The 24579-nt window shown below is 40.1% G+C and overlaps 1 protein-coding gene across 2 annotated transcripts in view; it reads left to right on the plus strand.

Annotated features, from left to right (window-relative positions):
* The window catches only part of ppfia2 (PTPRF interacting protein alpha 2), a gene marked incomplete at both ends in the record, with an annotated part of 104513 nt that overhangs the window by 15309 nt on the left and 64625 nt on the right, over window positions 1-24579 (plus strand). The window lies entirely within an intron of this gene.

Consider the following 24579-nt stretch of genomic DNA (forward strand, 5'->3'; position numbering starts at 1 on the left):
TTTCCAACCTATTCCCCTACTTCAAGCCCTCAGTTTGACTTATATTTGACGGGCAATGTACAGTTTTCCTAATAGCAACTGGGATAGCCTCTTATCTGCAACACTAATTAGGCTTGAATCTGTACAGAAGATGAATAGATGATTTTTCTTGATCTTATGATTTTATGACTCTAACTCACTCCGCCTGGTCGCAGGATCGTGAGCTACAAGAGTCTATTTTTCCATCCATTAAACGAGCCTCTTTGTACAGAGAGGTTGATTACATGCCGCAGGCTGCAGCGACTGAGCTCCTCCATCACTTGTTTTGGCACTTTAGCTCGACAGAGGCTGTTCAGATGAGACGAGCTGTGTCGACTGTCTTCGGGTTGTTTGCCGCTGCACTTGACGGGAAGTGTCTAGTGGAGCATCTCTTCTTTATGCAGCCTCCAGACCGCAGCTCTGTGGTTTCTGCTGAATGCACGGACAATGAAAACCATCAGTATTCAAATAAAACTGCAGTAATTGGTGAATGATTATGTGATTAGTTTTTTAGGAAGCAATTCATGAATAAACCCTAAAAAAGTAACTTGAAGAGCCTCCTCAAGCAGGAGGAGCTTCCTGCCTCTGTAATCAGCCTGATACAGACGCTTGGCAGAGCACTGACCGGCGCTGACTCTGTGATCTGTGCTAAAGCGAGCTGACAACGAGCCCGGCATGGCGTGGCTCTGACCGGCCCTCGTGGTCCTCACTGGAGGAGGGAGCACCACCTGCTACATGAGAATCAAATAAAACTGCTGGGTTGAATGAAAATAGGAAAAAATGATAGTAAAATGTCATAATGGCCTTCAGTGATAATCCCTTGGTGGGCATATTCTATTTCTGCTTTTTTAGGGGTCTTATTATTCAGCGTTTCAACTCTTTCACATGGTCTTGTTGGTCCAACAAGGTTTTATTCAAAGTTTATTGCCCCAAATCCATCTTTTTCTTGATATTTTTGCATTTGAATATTGGCTCATAGGAGCTGCATTCAGAATCTGCTGTGTCTGTGTGAGCAAGACTGTCTCCACCCACACATGCCCATATTGGGAAGAGGAGGAAGTACTTCCTCTCGCGGTGCCATGTGCCAGAGCAGAGCTGCCTAATTGTGGGAGGGTCAAAGGGAGGGCCTACCTTGATTGGGATTGGCTAAACCCCTGATGACACTATCTAGGGTTTGATTTCTGATTTGCTTATTGGAGCAACGCACTTTTTAAAAACTGAAACAAGCCAGGGAGAGAGAGGACAGACTTTCTTCACTTCTGGGGCGTCATTCCAGTTATGGGGACACATTACTGTTGGAAACCCATTAGAAATAGAATTTTGTATAATCTGAACCCTTTAAATATACCCAAAACATCCTAACAATGCTAGATCGGTGGAATCACAAACAGTTACCAAGAAAATAAATCAAATTTTACCAAAATCGCCCTTAAGAGTCCAAGTAGATTGCATTTTAGAAACAAAGCTGTTTAAATTTATACTTGACATTTATTCCTATGCCTGAAATGTCTTAAATATACTCAAACCAAAGTAAACAATCTACATCAAAGGAAATAAAAGCGGTTTCCTTGAAGAAATCAACTTTTTTACCAAAATCGCACCATGCGCATGCTCTGCATTGTAAAGCAGTAGTTTTGTACTGAATAGACTTCGATAATAGCCAGTTGGGAATCATTGTGCTAAGGTTTGCAGAAAGTAGCAAATACAAGCAGAAATGAACTCTCTGACAGTTTTTTCTGTTACGCAACACTCTCAACTTAATGAACATAAACACAGTCGTCAGCCGCCAGCTGCTCTTTCACAACTTTTCTTGTTAAAGCTGTGAAGCAATAACACCACGCACTTTTCAAATTTTTTTTTTCTCCTTAAGCTGACATCTACAGAGACTGGTGTCAACTTCAGCGTCCAAATCTTTCACGGTATTTTGAAAAATAAATTACAGTGAAAGACATAAAAAAAGAAAAAAAAAGCCATCAAACAAGTCAGCACTTTCAATGACTTTCTGGGCCGTTTTGCTGACTAATGGACGCTGTGCTGCACATTAAGCTCATCATAATAAGCTGTATAATAAAAAGCACAACCACTCAAAAAGTGACATTTATACAGATAAAGGTTTCAGTTTGTTTTTTTTTTCGCTAAATTATATATTTTTAGAGCCAGCTGTTGTGAGGTTGAACGCCTACCTATGGCTTCTTTTACAGGTTGTTTGAATGATCTGATGTGAATGCTGACATACCTGCATACCAACCACATCAATGATTCACAGAATTCTTTAAAATAGCACACAGGCTTCATAGTTTGCGTTGAATTATTCAAGGACGTGCAACAAATGGGTAGATCTGCACGCTTTGAATCACTACGGTCAATGTCTTGGACTCTCACCAGGGCTGTCAAGCACACTTTAGTTTCATCTTGAGTGGACTGGACCGGTAAAGTAGTGGTGCAGAGTATTCGCGATGAAAATGTTGATATTTTCAAAAAAAACAAACTATTACGAACGAAAATGACAACTATCTCAACATAAAACCAATTTTAACGACGCCTTCTGATGCAAAATACATTGAACTGCCCATTACCCTTCCTTTTTTTCGTGCTCTTACCTCACAGTGAGAAGGTTGTGGGTTCAAATCTTAAGAAATTATACATATGTAGGATTTACTAAGAAGAGTTGTTGTATTCAAGAACTGCAACAAAACAAATCAAATTAAAGTTGTTTAAAAAAGCTAATCTTTTAGTACTACTAATAATTATACATCAAACATATATAGCACTTTTTTTTTCACAGACATTACATAGCAATAACAAAAATAACTTTTTTGTTTAAAACTTTCACCATTTGCTTGATGATTTGGCTCAATTTGAGCCTCTGAGGTCTGGTTTTGGCTCACAGGCTTTATGTTTGACACTCATGTTATGGAGAGTTTGAAGACTTGGGATTCAGGATGGGAACTTCTCTTTCAGACTATCAAATCAGTGCTCTTTCTTTCTGGTGGAGGTCTACCTTCTTTTTACCCTGAAATTATCATGATTTCTTAGACGGTAATGGGAAGAAAACTCCTGCTGGGCCAGGTCGTCCAGCCCTTCCTAGTAAATCCTACGTGTGTATAATTTTGAATTAGATACTCTAATCAAGACAAAAGATACTGGAACGTCTGTAAAAGTGTTCTCTATAACCATTTGGAATCTGGCTTTTCATTGATCCGTTGCTCTTTTTGGATTCACCAGAGGCCAGAAATCCCAACACGTTTGTCTCATTAGGGCTCGGCTAATGAGGGAGCTCATCCAGACCTCCTGACGTGTTGTTGTCTGTCCGAGCCTAATGGATTATTTATGGTCATGTTTTTACGCGTGCAATGTCTGTTGCGTCAGCCTCGGTACCTCTCAACGCATAAATCTTCTTTTAGCTCTGCCTCGAAAATGTGGGCTGTGTGCTGTTTGTAGGCATTAATGGTCGGGGCTTTTAGTGCGCCATGGGAACACGCGGCTGCGCGCTCGCTTTCTGACCTCTGCTACTCGTATGATCGTGAGTGTTTGAATATATATATACTGTATATACTGCAAAAGTAGCCAACTTTCCATTATTTGAATATCGAATCCATCCAAATAATTTGAAAGATTATGGTGATGTGATTCCATCCAATGCAGACTCAAAAAGACCTTGCCTGGAATTGAACCAGTGTCTTTTCACTGGAAGGTCCTACCCTGTAAAGCAGGTGTGTCAAACATGGCGCCCGTGGGCCAAAACCATCCACCAAACCATCAAGGTTTGTTTTTTTTTAAAACAACACAACACTGAGGCCCAAGCTGAGATATCAGTCATGCTGCAATGAAACCTCGTTGCTATCAAACTAGCCTCAAAGCCATGCCGTCAGGGTGAGTTTGTAAAAACACCCATAATGCAACAAGTTTTTGGACATTTCACAGAATTTTGCTCCACAACATTTCATTGAAATTGGATTCTTGTTGCGATTGTTGTCATTTTATCCACTAATTGTTTGTTTCATGTGAAAATATTGGTATTTTCATCACGTACACTGCACCACAAATAAAACCTTTAACGTTTACATTTTAAAGTTATTGTGGCATTGTTTTCCCGGTCCGGCCCACTGAAAGTAAAATTGTCACCCCTGCTGGAAAGCATGCGATGACTGTGCTTTACCCGGATTACTTTTGAGCATTTAGATTTGCACAGTATTCCAAAGATGTATTAAAAAAATCTCCACTAATGACATATTCATCTCAATGCTCTACAACAGAAAAAAACAATAACTATTGCATCTAATTACTTGTCTTCCAACTTGTATATTTTGATTACAAATTCCAGGCACTTCCTTACGTCAGATCTGTTTTCTAAATAGTGAAATTTCAATCAGAAAGACTGGATCTTGCTTCAGAATTCAAACTTGTGAGACAGCACTGGAAACCACTTTATCAGTAATGTGTAATTTGAGCAAATCACTGCAACACCAGATAGTTTTCCTGCTCCAAACCCAGTTCCCTCGAGGTCAAGACTTCAGCCGGTACATTTCTAAAACCTCCTCTGATGCTGCTATACTGCATCACAAGAAAAGCTTCTTTTGTAGGAAGAAAAGTGCAGATTGTTTGCGCTGCGCTTGTCTGACAGCTTCAGCTACTTTCACATGATCAGCATCAAAGTGCTCAACAAGCATGAACTCATTCATTTATTTTTTATTTTTTTTAAATCACACTGAGGCCTGATTTCCTGTTGCAGGAACCCACTCATGCGCAGCTCTGATTTTTAAACTCATCTGACAACTTCATGATTTTTTTTCTTTACACTGAAGCAGAAGCTCGGTTTGTTAGCAGGCCCTCGGATAGGTCCGCCATGTATCTGTATATATAGAGCGTGTGTGTGTGTGCACCGTCACGCGATAGAGGAGCGAAGGGCACGAGGGGGGGGGGGGGGCATTTCTCTCAGTGCAGAGAAAATCCCATCTCCGCAGAGTCCGAGTGCTGAGAGGAGCTCACGGCTGACATGATGCTGATTGACAAGCTACTCTACCGCTGAGCCAGATGGGAATTGCACCCAAAACAGCTTCTTCCTCAAACGTCCATCTCCTTTTATTTCTTTCTGTTTTCTGCTCTCGTTTGTCTTTCAGTTTGTTTCCCCCACATCTTTTGTCAACCTCTTTCAACACAGCACATACAACTTATGATCAACTCTCACGTTTAATTGTTTTGTTTTTATGAACAACACTTTTAATTTCGACCTGTTTCTGCATTTCAAATGTATCAATTACTATTTTTTTAAATTAGATTTTCGTTATTCAACCATTTTTGTTAACAGGAATACAACAAAAATGGATTATAAGAAATAAATAAAATGTTTTAATTGATCAAAATACAAGCTAAATATAGAAAGACAAGAAAAAAGTCTAAAATTCCATATATTATAATAGAAAATGTAAGGATAATGATAATAATAATAATATTGATAAAAATTTAAATATTAACAAGGATGATAATAATATTTATTTATTCATTTACAAATTTAAGGTCCTTTCAGGACACTCCAGATCACTGTACATCATGAAAATGTTAGAATACTGTTAAAAATGAGTTTCAAAAATTTGTAAATATAAATGGATATTAATACAAAATGACTTCATGGAATCAATTCTGAAACATGTGAGTTGGGAGTTCAAATTAAAATATTAAAGCAAAATGTATTTGTGCTGTAATAACAGCGTAGATGTATTCTGGAGTAAGGAGTGACAAGTTTTGAACCTCTTGTGTTATTGCTTATTTTCTCTGAATATTTGCGTCATCAAACTTAGTGAATGAAGCAGGAATGAAAATTGATTGACTTTCAATGTCATGTTACAATTTTTTAATTTGAAAAAGTCTAAAACAATAAGTTTGACCCATATTATGAATTTCTGGTGCTGGTATATACTAAAAATATACTTATTATGGTTTACGGTGTATTAAAGCATGGTACAATGAATCAGTTGAGGTAATTATAAACACGTTCTAATCCTTCACGATCTAATATTGCCATATCGCACACCCATAATTACAATCAATCACACTTTTCCGTCACATTTTAAATTCAGCAATTTGGAGTTCACACAGTGTTAATGCGTGGATTCATTGTTTCCTCCCTCGGTCTTTTGCAACCTGTGTGTCGCACATGCTTATATCGAGATACATTTGCAATATATTGTTAAGTCCTACTACTAGTTATATAAACATGCCTGTTTAAATTTTATTGTGCATTAGAGACGAGTGTCTGGTTTGTGTGAAAAGTCAATGATAGAGAGAGTTGTTGATTATCAAACTTCAAATTACTCATCTTCCTCGAAGTTTTTTAAGAATTTCTTAAGGAAAACTGCCTGTGATCAGTGTGTGTGTGTGTGTGTGTGTGTGTGTGTGTGTGTGTGTGTGTGTGTGTGTGTGTGTGTGTGTGTGTGTGTGTGTGTGTGTGTGTGTGTGTGTGTGTGTGTGTGTGTGTGTGTGTGTGTGTGTGTGTTGAGATTTCACACTCTTCGCTGCAGCGGTGATTACTTTATCCTTGCGTAATGCCGATTTCATGCTCGACATACGCTTTGTCACAGAAGCTGCACCCACTTTTCCGGCACGGTTATTTCTTGAAGCCTCAGTGACGCCGTTCAGTTTCATATTGTTATCTTTACTTCCTCTTTTCCCACTATGTGCTAATCTCCATTATGAAGCTCGCTGGCAGCCAATGGGACATGACCAAAGAAATTTAGGTGCAAGACTGAAAGAAGGCAAAATATCACTTTTGCACAGTGACATGAATATTTGTTTTGTGCCTGAGAGATAATTGATTTTGCACAAACACAGATTTCTTTGAGTTTTTCCTGATTATCTGTGTGTGATTTGAGTTTGCATTTTGATAACTTAGGTTTAAGCCTTTCAGAGTTTCCCTTTTCGTGGATCTTTATTTACGACTATCGATACACAGTTTTGCCCTGATCCTCAATCAGATGTCATTTAAACATAATAAAATCTGTTGAACAGCATCAAACTGACAAAAAAACAAAACAATCTATGCTTAAATACTTTTCTTGAAAACTTAGTCCAAGTTATAGTTTAGTGTTAGTGACAGAGTGGCTACACATCTCGTTATTTTCATTGTGCCATTTGTGATGTGCGGATTAATCTGGCATCATTGGGCATAAGAATATCAGTACATTAGTACTGCTTTCATGCTCACAGTGCCTGGGATCATGCATATTTAAAAATACTTTTCATGTACTTAAGGGGAATGTATCAATGAAGGGATCTGACTGGGAAGATGAGATGTTTTCTCTATCATCACATTATAACCGAGTTTGAAGAAAAGTTACCCAATATAAACACTCTTCCTCTCAAGGGTTAATGTCTAAAACCATGTTTGAAATAAGTGGTAGTAGTAAATGAATGGACTGATATTTGAAAGGGTTTGAAAGGTGTTTTCCTGTTTTTTCCCCTCAAAGAGCAGTCACATATTATGCAGATGACATTGTCCTCTCTGTTGCACTATCATGTGATTTAGCAGGAGATCAAATACTAACCAACCAATCACGAATCATTTTATTTTTGCTGACTAATTGAACAAATGTTTATGGAAAAACTCTTGATTCTCAGTTTTGGGAACCCCGGGGTTCAGTAGTTAGAAAGTCGCATCAATAAATAATCATATCCTGGTCTGTCAGGTCTCATATAACCACCGTCCACAAAGCATCGTGTTCATGCCCTTTTCAGTCTTTCTAATCAATCAAACTTTCATTTCGACAAAAGAATATTCAATAACTATTTTTAATCTTTTTGTCATATATTTGCTATCTTGACGTTTGCATACATATGAATTAGGTTTCATGACGTTCAATAAGTGCTTGTATGGAAAGTAGTTAAAGATTATTACTTAAAAAGGTGCCATCAGTGCATCTTGTGGCAAAACAGTGAAGTTACTGTGCAATATTCTTTTGTATTTGGAATATTTACTGAGGCAGTAGGCTTTTCAAAAAATCAAAAAAGACTGTAAATATAAAATTAATATAATTTCAGTTAAATTGATGGAATTGCAGTTATGTGCCAGTTAAATTTAGATATAAGTATTCCAAGCATGTTTTCCTCTTAGATGATTAATTTTCGTCTTGGTTTTTTGAAAAAAGAGGTAATTATTTTCATAAATAGTGTTTCCATTCATAACGTATGAGGGAGTTGTTGAATTTCTCTCTCCCTCTCTGGGGGCTGCTTTATCGCTCCATCACTGAACTGATTTCATAAAATGTCGAACATCCAATCTGTAAGTCTTTCACTATTTTTCTTGTCCGTGTCCGTCTCTTTATTCCACCGTCGAAATTCCATTTTTTCTGCTCCACGTTTTTCCAACACAGACAAATGAGCTGCATAATCAATCAGCTGCAGTTCGTGGCGTGGCGATACGGAGCGGGGGAGGGGCGGGGCTCCGTGTGGTCACTTCCACTCGACCAGGACCAGAAAGTCAATTTTATTAATCTGGAATGGAAATTGCAGAAGTCTGCCCACAGTGCCGTACGCTCCTCTGTAATTAGCTCCTCCCTTTGGTCTTGCAGAGCAGAGCTGGAATGTCTCTTGTCCGCACGGCTGGGACAGATACCGACGTGTGATGCGACTGGAGATGAAAGGGCGCGAATGTACGGCAGGTTATTGTGTGGCGTTGGGCTGCTAGGTGTCCGTCCCACGGCTTCATTTCCTCACACAGATCCACTTCCAGTCTGTCCTTCATGATGGTATCCAGCCGACAGGAAATAACATATTGCTTTTTTCCCCCATCGGTCTTTCCTGTCTCATCTTTCTGCTCCGCACGCAGAAATATTGTGTGAAATTGTCCTCTGTTACTGGCAGAAAGTCCTCCAAGAGAGAAAAGTGTTGACAATTGATTCATTTTAAGGTGTACAAATTTAGCATTGACAGCCAAATGGAACGTAATTGTACTTTTTACAGGCTGAAGTGCGGCTGAACTTTAGTAAATGAAAATGAATTTACACGAGAGGAAAATTTCTCGATAACATCTCAAGCGTTTTTATTATTAACTGAACTGAAGTGGTTTAACCTTATGAGAGTCCATTACATATGAGACCATGATATTTTTAGGCTTATATCATGCCATATAGATAATACTCCACTTTTCTCTCATTTTTGGCCATTTTTCTATTTAAAACAATTTAATAAATCTCATGTATTTAAAAAAAACCTTTAAAAAAAAAAAAAAGTTAAACTGCAAAATTATATTATTTAAAGGGGAGATATACAAATGTTCAACACTTTCCGATGGTCCAAAATTGTTATATTCAAAGTTTATTGCTCCAAATCCAGCTTTTCCTTGATTTTCTTCTTCTTCGTCTATTTCACTGTGGCTTTCATCTGTTCCCTTCTCTCCTCTGTCATTTGATGGTGGTGTTGCTCATTTAAACCTGATGAAAAGTTGCAGCATCGAAGCTGATTGTTGGTTCTCTGCTGCACTTGTAGTCAGCAGAAACAACCTTTTTGTGTTTCAGGCAACCTTTTCATGACGTATCCCCTCCATCTTCTGCTTTGGCCACTTGCACGTCCCAATTTAAGTTCTCAAAAAAATAAGCACTGTTGTATCTGTTTCCCATTCACCCTGAATAATGGTATTTATATAATGGTGTCGGGATTATTGGAGCAAAATAGAGATTGGAAATGGAAGCCCAAAGTGAAATTGCTGGTATCAGGGAGCTCCTTTAGCTTGGAGTATTTGCTCAGGTCTCAAGTCTCTTTGATGTTCAGGGCTTTAATGGATTTTTGGTTCTTATTTCTGGGAATTACAGCTGTATGATATTTGGACATTGCTCCACACGGAATAAATAGATGTAAAAATATCAGTAGAACAGAATAAAAAAATTAAAAAATTATTAAATGATGATATTGATTGTGATGGAAAAGCAAAAACCAAATTTAATAATAATAATAATAATAATAATAATAATCAGTCTGTCCTTTCCTCTCCTCTATCCTCCTAACCCCGCCACCTCTCTCTCTCTACCTCTGTGTCTAAGATTCATTGGTCTTTTGTATATTGTGCATTTTGATATTGCTGTAACTTTATATTTGCCAGATAGCATTTAATACAAAGGTGTCCAGACCTTATCATCTGAGTGCAAACTGACATATATATATATATATATATAACTGTAATGTGGCCCGCTGATGAAACTTACTGTACCTTCATTGTATTGAACCTCTGAGATTTCACACTGTGTTGAATAGATCTCGCTGAACCAAGACTAATTAAAAGAAAATGTTGCTGCAAGAGACAAAAGAAGAAGAACCAAAGTCTTACAAGGTAGCAAGTATGTGCAGGAAAATTAAGTTTAGTCTACAGGTAGTAGAACTTAGACGCTTTTGGTCGAGAGCAGGGGTGTCAAACATGAGTCCCGTGGGCCAAGTCCGGTCTGCAAGAGGCTCCATTCCGGTCAAACCACCAAACAATCTGCAACCATTTCAAAGAATCATCGTTTTTTTTGTTGTGTTCAGTACGCCACTCTTAAGAAATCTGGTAAAAAACAACAACACTAAGTCCTGAGCTGATATATTAGTGACGCGACTATGAAAGCTAGAAAGTTTCAATATAAAGGTTATTATGGCACTATTTCCCGGTCAAGATGAAACTGGGCTGTGTGTCGCCCCTGAACTGGAATGTGTTCGACACCCCTGGTCCAGGGAGAAACCATCAAATGACCACTAGATATATCTCCTAACCTCTCCTGGGGGTCTTCATCAACCAGCCTGGAACCACTAAACGGATGATAAATTAGTTTTCGGCCTGGATTTGGAGCAGATGTGTCACACTTTGTCCTAGATTCAGATTCCATTAAAAAAAAAAAAATCCCACAGCTAGCATAATTCATCAGGATAGAACTCAGACTAAAAGGCTCTGTGATGCTGTCAACTTACAAATGATTACATCATCACCATCTTACATGTCTATCACGCGCTGAAACGTCGCTGTAAGCAATGATTTACAGGCAGAACAGTGATACGGTTGTGTGTAAAATCTATATTTGAGCTGGTGATGATTAATGAGAGCGGCTCAGTGGACTGCGGAGTACGAGCGGGTTTCATATTCCAGTCAATACCTAATAGGATTTGGCTTGCCATGTGCATTAATTAACACACAATGCAAAGTTTAAACAAGGCAACTGGGGTTGCTTTCATTCAGCTCATGTGGTGACCTGAAATCCATCACGCGATGGAGGAAACGGTGTTTCGGTTTGTGACTCGTTGCTATTAATAACTTAGTAATCCAGTTACAAAAACTGGTCCCGCAAGAGGCTCCAATCTTCCAAACCACCGAGTAAACATTTCAAAGAAAGTAGACCCGAGCTGAGATGTCAGTGATGCTGCCATGAAAGATAGAAAATTAGCTTTAGCCTTGTTTATGTTTTCAAAAAAATATAGACTTTTTCAAAACTGTGTCAAAAGAAAAGTTTGAAAAAAGTTTAAATATAAAAGTTATTATGGAACTACTTTACCGGTCCGACGCACTCGAGATAAAATTGGGCTGAATGTGGCTCCTGAATTAAAATGTGTTTGGCTCCCCTGATTAAAACGTTACTATTTCACTTCCCTCTTGTTCCCTGGGTTACGGTTCATTAAACCTGAACTAATTGAAGTGGAAGTGACTACCTATAGGCTATATACCTCTATGTTAACTTCTTATCTCAGCTGCTGCTTGTCATTACCACATGCGTCTGTTTTTTTCTTGAAGATGTGACATCGACAAAATAGAGCATCTTCCTCCAACTGAGGCATGTTTACACAAAAAACATGTCAAGTGAAAAAGGCATTGTTTTTGCAATTTTCTTTTGGAGAAGTTTTGCGAAATGGCAGAAAGCAATAATTATCATGCCAGGCCATGTGTTGCCGCTGTTGTTTTTTGGGGGGGATGGAACCACACACACACATGCAGGGGAAAACAATACACTATACTATGCAAAAATGCTTTTCACAGAAGTACAGGAAAAGGAACTTCAGCACTTCATTTCTACGCTCCTAAATATACTTTCAGTCTTTTTTCTGAGGCGCAGCTCATGTTTTTACATCAGGCTAAATTTGGGAATCTCCGTCGACACTGGTCCGATGAGAGCAAGTTGTTGATCCACTTAATGAGATCATGTATAATCAACAGTATACAGATGCACCAAAAGCCTCTTTGCCTCGTCACTCACTTGTTTGGATCAAATGCAGCGTCATGGGGGGAAAAAAGTGCTTAAAAAGGTTAGGAAAGAAGTAGAATTTCAATTAGTGCATTGGATTTCCATAATGCAGAGTGTGTCTGAGTCATCGCCGCCTTGTTGTGTTCAGCTGGAGAACAGAGATGAAAAGACATGTTTTTCCGTCGGAAACTCCTCCAGGAGATTATTCGCCGACACTTTCCAAGAGTGAGCGCTTCCACACAAACTTCCTTTCTGACTTTTTCACCTCTGTGTTGTTTGTCAGAGGTCTGTTAGTGTTTGCAGTGCAGAAACCCGTCCGTTTGAACACAGCTGCGAGAGGTTCGGTGGAGCCTGACCGAGTTTCCCTTTGGCAAATGGACCTATTGGAATATTGGATTTGCAAGCTCAGCTTGGTCATGCTTGAAGAATCTACTCCTGCAATCCTGGAGCATGGATCCTTACCTTCAGTCAGAGATGCTCTTGGAGAGCGAATGAAGTTAGATTAAAAAATGTATGTGTACATGTTATAGAAAGTCATACTGGGATGCTGCTCTGTGCTTTCATTTTGAGTTCTGAGAGTGGGTCCATCAGCATTTGGCTTCTTTTGGAAGCTTCTCCTCGAGGCAATATTGGTCAACGCAAAGAAAAAAAAAAAAAGAAGGTTGGGATCCATTGTGCTTCATAGCTGTTGGTGTTTATGTTGATCTTCTTTAATATTGGAGCTACTGAAGGAGCCAAAACACAGAAATTCACTATTTCCACCCAGTCGCCTGATCTCAGGATCTCCTGCTTGCATTAAAAAAACATTGATTTAAGAAAAACACTTGCAAAAACTGTTGGAGGAACTTTTAATCTACTTAATTCTAAGTCACAATGTTATTCCACACATACTGTTTAACCATGTTGCATAGCGTAATCTGTATTCTGATCAGATATTAGAAATGTTCTGTTTAACATAGAGATTCTTTTCCATGGGGTAACCTTCACTAGTAATAGTTAATGGGTATTTGTGGGGCATTTGGGAGAACTCTTGAAAATTTGTGTTATCGATGGGCGTGGCTTCATTTCCCCACAACTTATGAAAAACGCCGATATCGGACCAGAAACGCAGAAGTGAAGGAAACCTTTTTGCATTGATGCTCTATAATCCGATATATACAGTTGTTATGTAACTGAGAAAGAAGAATTTAAATTGGTCACAAATGAGTGGACTGTAAATCTCTGTGAGGAGACGCCAGCCGTTAACAAACAGCCTTCATTTGTACAAAGTTTAAACCTTTACTGATCAAAGGGATGGATGTATTTTTCTGTTTGAGGATCTTTGAGACTTAAAATTTAGTGACCACTGTTGAACGAGCCGGAACTGAACCCCCCGGAACTGAACATCAAGTTGATGCGTGACCACTCCACCGTGTGTCCACAGCACTGAACTTGCTGTTCACCCCCTGCCTCCGTTGGTACAAGCCCCGGAGCTGACTGTGACCTTTGCTTTGTACCGTCGAGGGGAGATAGAAGCACAGGCGCGTCGTATCAAAGCTCACAGGATTCCCCTGCTGTGTAGTCGAACGTAAGGATGAGTAAACCACAGGTATCCACTGCATGTTCTTGTTTTATGGATTTCGCGGAACATCGATTGTCTGGCTCTATTATCTGGAAGCACTCGTGTGGCAGGTAACGCTTACTGAAGCAATAAGTGTGCATACTGAAGCATGCACACGCCCAAGCTTCGTCTTTATTGCCCCCGACCACACGGCAGGACCTTCATTAAGTGTCGCTTCACCTTCAAGGAGGAATTGTCCTTCACTGTGCTGCAGGGTTTTGATACTGCAGGAAAACTATCCCATGTTTCCGTGTAAACGCAAAACTATTATGAAAACACGCCAAATCAAAGTGCCTATGGTTCATCAGAGTCACACTTTTTATACGAAGGCACAAGTAGAATTAACATCTAATCACGTACAGTCAGCTGTGATTGGCCCATGACAATGAGTTCAGTAGAGCGGTTTTAAAAGTGCATGTATAGTTGATTCCTTATGTGGTATGTGGCTGGCTACAAGAAAAAATCCTCTAAATTCAGGTTTTATATCATATTAACAGTCTTGACTGCAGCTGCTTCTGATCAAGACAAACAGAAATGTTCTCACTGCATTGATTATTTTCACAACACAGACTGACAATATTACTATTTTTGTTACTGTCAAGAACGATCAAGGCATCAAATCCAAGCATTCACAAAGTATATATTTAGAAAATGTTCTCTTCCGAAAATGAGGAGTTCAAAGACCCACTGATGCAACCGACTTGATTTCCGCAGCGTTCCATCACACCTGTGTTTGTTTACCTGTGTAGCACTCTTTTCTAATGTTCCTCCCGTGGAGCGCGCCTCTCTAAATATAGAGGAATCATTTCCCCGGCAGCCAACTTGTGAAAGTATCTGGAGGAAGACGAGTTCGACGGGGGCGCCGGTTTTAGAACACGGTGATTCAGAGATAATACTGACATAAAATATTCAAGCGCATGACGATCCTGGTTCACCTTCACAGTCAGGGGTCTTTCTTTAATCTGAGCCTGCTTCTTGTCTTTCAGGTAAAGTAATGGATTAAATAAAGAGACAATGTAATAACCTGTCCTGACTTTCTTTGACTTTGAGGGTCCGTATACGTGACAAAGTCTGAAGTGAAAACGTTTCGTTTTTGCGTTTTTGTTTAGGAAAAGTTTCAAATGATGTAATGTTTTCATGTGGGACCACTAGTTGGTGCTGTTGGTAATTTTTGTTATGAAACCACACATACAGAGTACAATCTGCTCTAAACATTAACAATGGGCATGGGCGGATCTACCGGGGTGGAAAATGCCACCCTAAAAGAAAGCCTCACCACCCCAGAATTAAAAGAAAAGTTGTGGCCAATTTACAAGCACAAATCTCCAGTGGATGCGGCACGAGATAACAGCAGAGCGACAAGATACTGATTTGTATGGACTGACGACAAATTGAATGCAATAACAGTAACATAGTCAAGACACTCTGGAGGAAACATTGTTCTTAATATCTATCTACTGAGCATGTGCAGAAGAACTATTTCCCACGGCCATGGTGCGCAGGACCATCAGCACCGCTTCCGCCGCTGAGAAGAGCCGACTCGGGTTTTGATTGGTTGCTCTTTGTAAGAAGAGACTGTGGCTGCACATGTGGGCAGAAAACATGGAGAGAGAGGGGAAAAAAAATAAATCAGTTTCCTAGGAAACAAACAAATATGTAGTGCGCTGCAACGTGCATGAGTCGAGCACCAGGAATTGTTTTCTATAATAAACATAGGGCGTGTTGGCAGCATTGTCCTTGACTGTTTGGAGATATCCTCAGGCTTCCTCTCTTCTCTTTTGGCAATGACTGATTTTTCAAAGATTTTAATAAGGTACTTTTGAGCCCAGAGGATGAAAACTGATTTGTCAACATTGGAATCCTCTGTGTTTATTGAGATTCTCTCTCTTTATTACACATTACTACACAGTCTGGTGGGTGGTCAGCCCGTTTTCCTCTCCCGCAAATGAATCGATGCGTAAAGGTAGAAATATAGACAACAAGCTCATGAATTGCATCCAGACCAGATTAAAAACAGTAAATATACATAAATAGTCCCATAGAAACAAACATACAATAACAATAACAATGTAAAAATCGTAAGAGAGAGTGAAAGGTTTTCAGTTGCATTTTAAAAATTGTATGTTTTCACATTAATCAGAGAAAAAAATCTTATTTACAGAAACATTGTAGATCTTAGATTCTGCAAGTACCGTGAAGGGATTTTTTTTCAAGTAAAATTTGTGTGTGGCGCCATAAAAAACAAAGTTTCCACTGTGTTTCAATAGAAAACAGTAAACAAGCAGCAACAATAATCACACACGAAATATGTATTTGTAAAATGAAATATGACATGTGAATTAATTGATAACTGTTTTTCTTTTTTTTTTTAATTTGCCTGAAAAGAAGAAAGCAAAATACAGTTTTGAAGGCTTAGTATAACTAATGAAATTAAGCTGAGGACAATCACCTGTGACCTTGTTGTGTTCCAGTCAGCAGTACGTAGAAACATTGGATCATTTCAATGAGAAACACTGGAGAAAGACACTGCAGCACGCCTCACGTATTCCTCTGACTTCACGGTGCCTGTGTGTTTTTTAAAAGCATTTCCTTGAGCTAAAATCAAGTATCCAAACACCCACGTGTTTAAGAAGCTCACATAGGTTCTGCTACAGGAGATCTCCCTGAGAGTCAAGCTCATTTACTGAGCTGAAGAATGTGCCGCTCATGATTTCATTTGAAGGTTGCTGTTGTTGAGCACAATGCGGCGAGCGTCCGGCTCCAGCACTACAGAGGGGAGAGGTCACATGCTTTACTATGGTAACAATGCTCGGAAAAAATGCTTGTTTCCAAGGTGATGTAAGTTGCAGATGTAAATAGCGAAGACGAGAAGTGCTCCACCTCAAGGCGGCCTTGATTTTTATAATTTTTTTAATTTTTTTTAAACTGCTCCATCAACTCGTGTCATTAGTTCATTCCGCTCGCTGTTTGTATCGTCTGATTAAGGCATTTTTGTTCCTAAAGATCCTAATGAAAATCTGTTATTCAAGTGTTTCGGATTGGAACGCGGGTCTTTAATCCAACGGGGACGATCGTGGCTCTCTCCGGGAGAACAGGAGGTCATTTCATTCTCTGCACCAGTTCGGAGCAAGCCAGTGAAATTTTGTGCTTACAAAAGGAAGAGCCACCCACATATATGAAGAGATCATCTGTGGCGCGCAGACATTCAGATTTCCCTTCAATCCCTTTCGCGTTTTAAGCTCAATCATGACGACGATGCGCTGTACAGCATTGTAATCCAGAAATGATGAAGATTACATGTGTCCAAACGGGAGCAATAGAGGAGTCGATCTTGCAGCCTGCTTGTCTATATTCATCGCCTGCGTTGCCACTCCTCTGGTAATGAATCATTGATGTGGGCCCTCCTCACATGCTCTGGATTCAAAGTACTTTCCGACACACTCCCTCTCTCTTTAACCTCAATGCACAGATCTAACGGATTACACAACGCCAGAGGTTGTAATGTGTCTGGGATGCTTTGTATCTAAAGGTCCCACTTTTAATTAAGAACTTTGTGTCTGGTGGAGTCGACGCTGGTGCTAATGAAAGGGACGGGGCAGTGGTGGAACTTGGGAGAGATATAAATAGCAGCTATTGTAGGCTCGGATTCCCTGTCGGTTTGGAGCCAAACTCGTAGCGCATCACGCCAACTGATTAGCATAGACATGCTCCCGTGGCTGCGGATGCAGATGATGTCGTAGACGGGATATACGGAGAAACACGCCTCTTTCTCCATCCCCACAACACAAACACGGTTACAAGGCTCGTATTTGCATTTTCTGTGTGTTTATTTATGTGCACACAAGCAGAAACATTGAAAAATAGGGCTTGATGGTTCAGGAGATGAATCCCCTGGGAAATACGAAGGACTTACACGCAATTGGCTTGTAATTCTTGGCCGCAGACAGAAAGTGAGACTTCAAGTTGAAGTACTTCCAGCATAGCTTTAGTGATAAAAAATGTCATATCACACAAGGCTGAATATCCAAGTTCCAAAATCCAACATTTTACACAAGTCCAATGTTTTGTTTTATAGGAGGAAGAGACAAGGACGCCTAATTTTTGGGGGGAGTTTTCACGTTGATATTTTATTTACTCATTTCAAATACGGGCTGTGTTTCATATAACAGGTTTGCTGCTTTCAACTTGTGTTATTAAGTTATTTAATATGGTATCATAAATTGTCCTGACAGCATAGTAATTATAGTATACTATGATGGTTTTGTTATGGAACTACTATGCTAAGAAATGTTGAAAGAAATGTTTATTTGTTGGTGGGTTGACCTATCTTATGGATTTCTTGGTTGGTTTATTAAGTACTTGGTTGGTTGGTTGGTTGGTTAACTGGTTGGGTTATTCACCGGTTAGTCATTTGGTTGGTTGATTGATGTCTTGGTTTGTAATTACTTGATCAGTGTGTTTATGAATCTTATCAAATTGATTATTATCTAAAAAGACACTCCCTCACAATATTTGTTTTTATGAATTCTTGCCTGCTCTTATCAATAGATCTTGCTCTCTATCACCTTAAATAAAATTTAATTATGGAGTTACTTTTACTTTACTTGTACTTGTTCGGTTGATTGTGAAAACACATCGCGGAAGATGAAAGTATTTCCCCAAATCTGACAAATTAACTGATTAATTGACTGAAAGAACAAATGTCAAGGCAGAGACAAGAACATCATCGCTAAGTGTTTATTTATCGTAAATTGCTTCGTTGTCATGATACTAAATGTTATCACATATTGCATTTGAACCTAATATCACACAGCCGTATGTGTCTTTAAATTAATTACTTTATCTTCCAAAGGAGGAAAAAAAAAGTTTGTCTCTTGTCTTTTGTTTGTTTCTATGAAGATGTGCTATACTGGGAAAACGGCTGTCGTTATGTCGCTGCAGTGCCCAGAAGAAGATTGGTGTTCTCCCTTTTTTTGTCCTGCTTTTCACCAAATAATAGTGATTTATTAGCAGTTAAAGGAATTGTAGAGGTTGCATCGCGTATTTATGACCTGCATTGTTCAGAGGTGGAGTCGGGAGCCGTATTTGAACGCTGGTGATTCACTCCTACTGTTTAGTGTGTGTGAAAAGTCAACACTTTCATCAAATCTTGCAGTGTAAGAAGGGGAAAGATCTTTAGCTCCGTCATCCATTATAAAGAATTAAATGTGTCCAATGCTTATTTCTCTCTCTCTCTGCAAGCTGCACGTCCTGCAGTGCACTTCACTTCTGCGATATTGTGTTTGCTGCACACCGCCGCTGCTTCCTTGCAGAGCACGAGACAAAGTGTATGAGATCGACAGGCTGTGTGATGTGTGGGTCAGCGCAGGGGTTCGCTTTGAGCAGATAGGTGTGTACGTCCTCGCTGTTCTCTCCATTTTTTTGTGTGTGTTTTGACTTAAAGAAAAATGCAGTTGCTCAAGGTCAGTCTGTTCCTGCTGCAGTCAATCATCACAGTAATGGATTTTTTTCCTTTTTTCGCTATATATATATATATATATATATTTAGTCCAGTATGTGTTTTTGCATCCCTCCACAATGATTGAATTTGCTGCGTGTTTGAAAATAACAATGAGGATTATGAAGGAATAAACCATCACCCGTGAGACGTGTAAGAACATGCAGCCTTATTTCTCCCCCGACTGCAGTTTTATTTATTTTTTTCGTAGTTGTTTTTTTTTTTGTTTTTTTAACCATCTGTTTAAAAGCATTAATATTTTTACCTCAGATTTCTGCAAAGCTACACATGGACCAAAACTCCCTGCACAGAATATGACAGAAAAGACTGTATAGTGCTTTAAATATGAATGTTAAACAGGTCATTTCACAGTATGATGTGATTGCCATTTGCTATCTTTAAAAAAACAACAACTGGATTTCCACTGTGGGAGCTGTAGCCTCAACTTTTAACCTTCACTGGAATATATAGATCGAATCAGACCATCTGGAGGTCGCTTGGTTTGGAATTGTTTCCAATCTTTAGCTATACCGAGCACCAACACGAGTACTTATTAAATGCCATAAAGCCTAATTTATACTCCATGTGCAAAAGATAGTTTGAGCTTATTTAGCCTCATAGTCGTGTGAATGAGAGGCAAGTATAAAGGTGAAGATGCAAAGAGTAGAGGTCATGAAAGTGGATGAGTTGAAGAACCCTGGGCTCAACCATCCAGAGCGAAGGATCATGAATAAGAGAGCGCAGGCAGGATGGAGTGGATGGAGACGAGTGTCAGGGCTGATGTGTGACAGAAGGAAAGTCGTGAACAGAAAATATTTACAGGAGGGCATGAAGACCTGCCAGGACGGCTGGTTTGGGGACAGTGGCACTTCTGAAAATACCTTGGGACTGACATTAGGGGGACGTTTATGGTGCTCGGAAACACTGAAAACACTCCGTCTTCTTGGAGACCGCTACTGTGCATCCGCACAAACGTCGAAGCAAACATTTCTTCTGCACATGCTCAGTAGATGGACGATAAGAACAATGCTTCCTCCGGAGTGTCATGACTCCCAGTCCAGATTCTCCTGGGACTTGGTAGTTTTATAGTCAACAGTCACCGTAATAACAATCCAACTTGGTCGTCTGTCCACTAGAATGTCGGTGGAGGAGACGAGGGATACGGTGAGAAAGAAGCGATTTCATTTCATGTAAATTAGCTTTGTTCTGAGCATGAGCACTGTTTGTTTGGACGACAGTTGGAATTTTCCTGAATTTATTTGTGTGTGTAATCACCGCCGCCACGTGATCAAAGAGTTTTCTCATTGCACACTGGGTGTTTTCTCCCTGAACAGCATGTGGTCAACAACAACATTGTATTACTGTGGCGCATTTCTAGTGGGAGAAGTATGAACCCTCCCAGCTCTGAGTCCAAAAAAACACGTTCCTTCAATGTATCTGGAACAAATCATTGGTCACAATGAAGATTCTCTCCTACTGCGGCATACATCTTGGATCTGGAAGCCCAGCAGCACACAAGAGCCCTTTGAAGCGAATGTGTCAACTGAGCAATGCTTGCATTGTGAGACCGAGCTGGCAACCGAGTGGCCGTGGAGGCTGGAGGTGGGCCTGGCAGCCCTCTAACCCCGGAGACTCCTGACTCATATCTGACAACACCACTGACCCTTGAGATTTCATATCTGGCAGCTCTTCTTCCCACCAGGACTTCCTCCACATGGTGCATCTTGATCTGGCAACGCACACAAGCGCTCTAAAAACTGCAGAGAGCAGACCGGTGCAGCAGACGAAGCTGGCAGGTCACCAGGACCCGTCACTTTCTGACATCGGGTGTTTGGCCACTTTTGGAATTTGTACAAAGAAACTGAATAATGTCTGATTAATCATGTCGATGTTAGGTTTGATGAGGAGCACTGTCTTTATGTTTCCGTCGTAATAATCCAGGAAGTTGAGTGTTTTTTCTTAAATCAGTAGTGATCCCACCTCCGATCATAATTTTTTTTTTTTAAATATATATAAGCCCTCATGTCTGCTGTTACCTGCAGTGATCACTGGGTTATAACAGGATGCTTTCAACCAGAAGTGTTGAACTCATTTTACTTCAGGGGCCACATAAAGCCCAATTTCATCCTGAGTGGGCTGGATCGGTAAAATAGTGCCATGATAACCTTAAATTTTAAATATCAAAGTTTTTCATGAACATATGTACTCTGTACATTATCAGACCTGATAATGGATACTGGTATCAGTATGGGTGCATCCCTAATTTATGATTGAATGTATGTAAACCATCTCCTCAGAGATGATTGAGCCGTGTTGTTTTTGTTGAGTGTTTTACGGTCATGGTATTCCTAGAGTGTGTTTTCAAAAGCCTCCCTTCCTCCTTGATGTGACCCTTTTACCACGTTCTCAAGCCACTGGGGATCCTCTGGCCTGAAAGAAAGCCTTAACGCTTCCAACTCTATACATTCTGTTAGGTTTTTTTTTTCATCCGGTGCGATATATGCTTTGTGCATCTCGGGTAAACACCCCACTACACTGGCATGAAAGTCTATTTACGTCCTGCACCATATCTCACTCGTACCTATGAGATCCGCCTGCTCGGAACCGCTCAAGCAGGAACATGTGCGTATGCATCCTGCATCTTTTCATACACGCCGAGCGGGAGTTTCAGCCGTCCCGCGCTCTCATAAATGTAGTGAAGAGGCCAATAAAAAACCTTTATTGCATATTTTATTATACTGACAAGCAGGTTTACAGTCTAGACGTACTTTGGGGGTGAATGTGGTGACCGGGCGTGTGCGTGAAGACCAGAGCCCTGTGACCTTACTGCACCAGTGCAGCCTGTCAGGGAATAACTTCCATTACCCATGTTTGTCTTGTATTTTAAGATTGTTTCACGGTGTTGTACGCACATTTCCGCAGGTTTTGCATGCTTCGCTTGAACATCTTTAGAGATTGCTGACAGTCAGCTGGGATTGACTCTAGAGCCCTGCAACACTGAAGCCATTTCGATGATGGATGGATTTGATTTATAGGATTTTTAATAGCGGCTGTTCATAATAAATCCGTATAGGATAAGTTGAGAGGATGTGAGGTCACTCTATGTCAAGTGTGTCAAACATAAAACCCATTGGCCAAAACCAGTCTGCTCCAATCCCGCCAAACCAATCAAGCAAATTGGAAAAATGTCTGTATATGTAAATACATATATGTATTTAACTTTTATTTGCTGTAAATGTTCAGTATGGCACTATTTTAACCACTCAAGATGGAATTGAGCTGTTTGACATCCCTGCACTATGTATTAGAAATGTAGAAAATAGTCTGTTAAATGCTCACGTTGAATCTGGTGTGCACAAAAAGACATGTGCTTGTCTTTAATTTGTATATTGAGGTATTTCAGCGCCTGTAGACACTGCTATTCATAGTAACTGTATCCTCAAGTCTCCAACCAACCAACTCAAATCCTGATCAAGCTCTTTTTATGAAGATGTTGCAAATGTTTTCATCTCTAGAAAATTATTTATTAATGATTTTGTAAAAAAAAAAAAAAAAAAAAGCACTATTTTCCACAATTTTGAAATAGCGAGGCTTTGAAAATAAAATATTTTGACTGCCTGTTTATTTAAATTCCATTCACCTGTCGGGTATGAGTGGAAAGGTTTTGTTCGCTTGGGAATTTTGTGTCAAATTGTGATAGATGCTTTTTGGAGCGACACACCGGAGTCGATACCGGGCAAGCATGCAAAGTGAAACATCTGTCCACCGAGGCTCAGAGGAGCTCCAAGACATTAGCCTCCCAAGGACAGGCTTTACAGTCGATGCACCCAAAGACGTGTGTGTGTGTGTGTGTGTGTGTGTGTGTGTGTGTGTGTGTGTGTGTGTGTGTGTGTGTGTGTGTGTGTGTGTGTGTGTGTGTGTGTGTGTGTGTGTGTGTGTGTGTGTGTGTGTGTGTGTGTGTGTGTGTGTGTGTGTGTGTGTGTGTGTGTGTGTGTGTGTGTGTGTGTGTGTGTGTGTGTGTGTGTGTGTTTACAACTGTTAACACACTTCCATCATGGAAACTTGGAACTTGAAAATGCAAAACATTTGCTGCGTTTTGAGGGTTCAGTCCCACAAAATGCAACTTTTCGAAAATGGCTCCCAAGGTGGAACTTTTCAAGAAGCTTGGGCTCCGACATCGTGGAGACAGGCAAAAGCAAGACATTTTGAAATGCTCGTGCTCCGTTCCGAGAAGACGGCGGAAGCTCTGCTTGAAACGTGAAATGGCAAAAATGCTGAAGATGGTGTAGTTTTCATGTTGAACCACTAGAGGGTGCAGAAAACAACACTCTCTAAACAATAACAATGGGAGAACACGGACATTCTAGTGGACAGACGACCAAGTTGGATTATTATTACGGTGACTGTCAACTATAAAAGTACCGAGTCTCATGACACGACGGAGGAAACGTTGTCATTGTCCGTCTACTGAGCATGTGCAGAACAACTAGATACTACGATCGTGGTGTGCATTTGTGTATCAACATTTAGGAAAAGTAGTATTTCCCCCTGTTTCCATGGAGATGGAGTCGGGACACTTTAAAAAAATTGTGTTTTCAGTATTCCATTTTACCTTAAAGTGTTGTGTAAATTTGACCTTTAAATCCCACCTGAGTGTAAGTCTAAGTATATCTAATATTGAGAAAAAAAAGTGCAACTTACTATTTAGTCTGTAGAACTTCCAGGATATTTGAAATGTGTTTTATTTGACAATTAAAATTACATCTCGATTAAAGTTAAAGTGTGGATCAGTTTAAGGGTTGAGGGGCAGGCAGAGAAATACATCAACAGGAAGTTTTCACTAGTCCGTCTAGTCATCTCAACATAGCTCACAACAGTTTAATCCTGGCAAACGAAAGCCGCCTCGCCGCCAACTCATTTCCGATTCGCGGCTTTAGAAACCGCCGTAGTCTATTATCATCGCCTCCTGCTGTAACCAATCACAGCCATTTTATCAGTGGAGTGGGAGAAGTGATCACACTGTTGAGTCACTGCTGCTCAGACGCTGTCGTGAGCAGTCGGCACGGCCGGCGAGTTGTTTGTGTTGCATTTACACCGAGCCTGGCAGGTCCGTCCACGTCTCCTTATCTCAGCACCTCTGCATGCTCGCATTATCATCCCGTTCTGGCTGCTTCTGTGTTCACGTTTTTTGGGTTCTTCGACTCGTTCACGTCGCCTTAACAGAAACAGGAAGCCGATTGCGCGCCGACTTCGCTGGTTTGACGACAGTTGCG

This window comes from Lipophrys pholis (genome assembly GCF_963383615.2).
Source record: "Lipophrys pholis genome assembly, chromosome: 22".
Lineage (NCBI taxonomy): Eukaryota > Metazoa > Chordata > Actinopteri > Blenniiformes > Blenniidae > Lipophrys > Lipophrys pholis.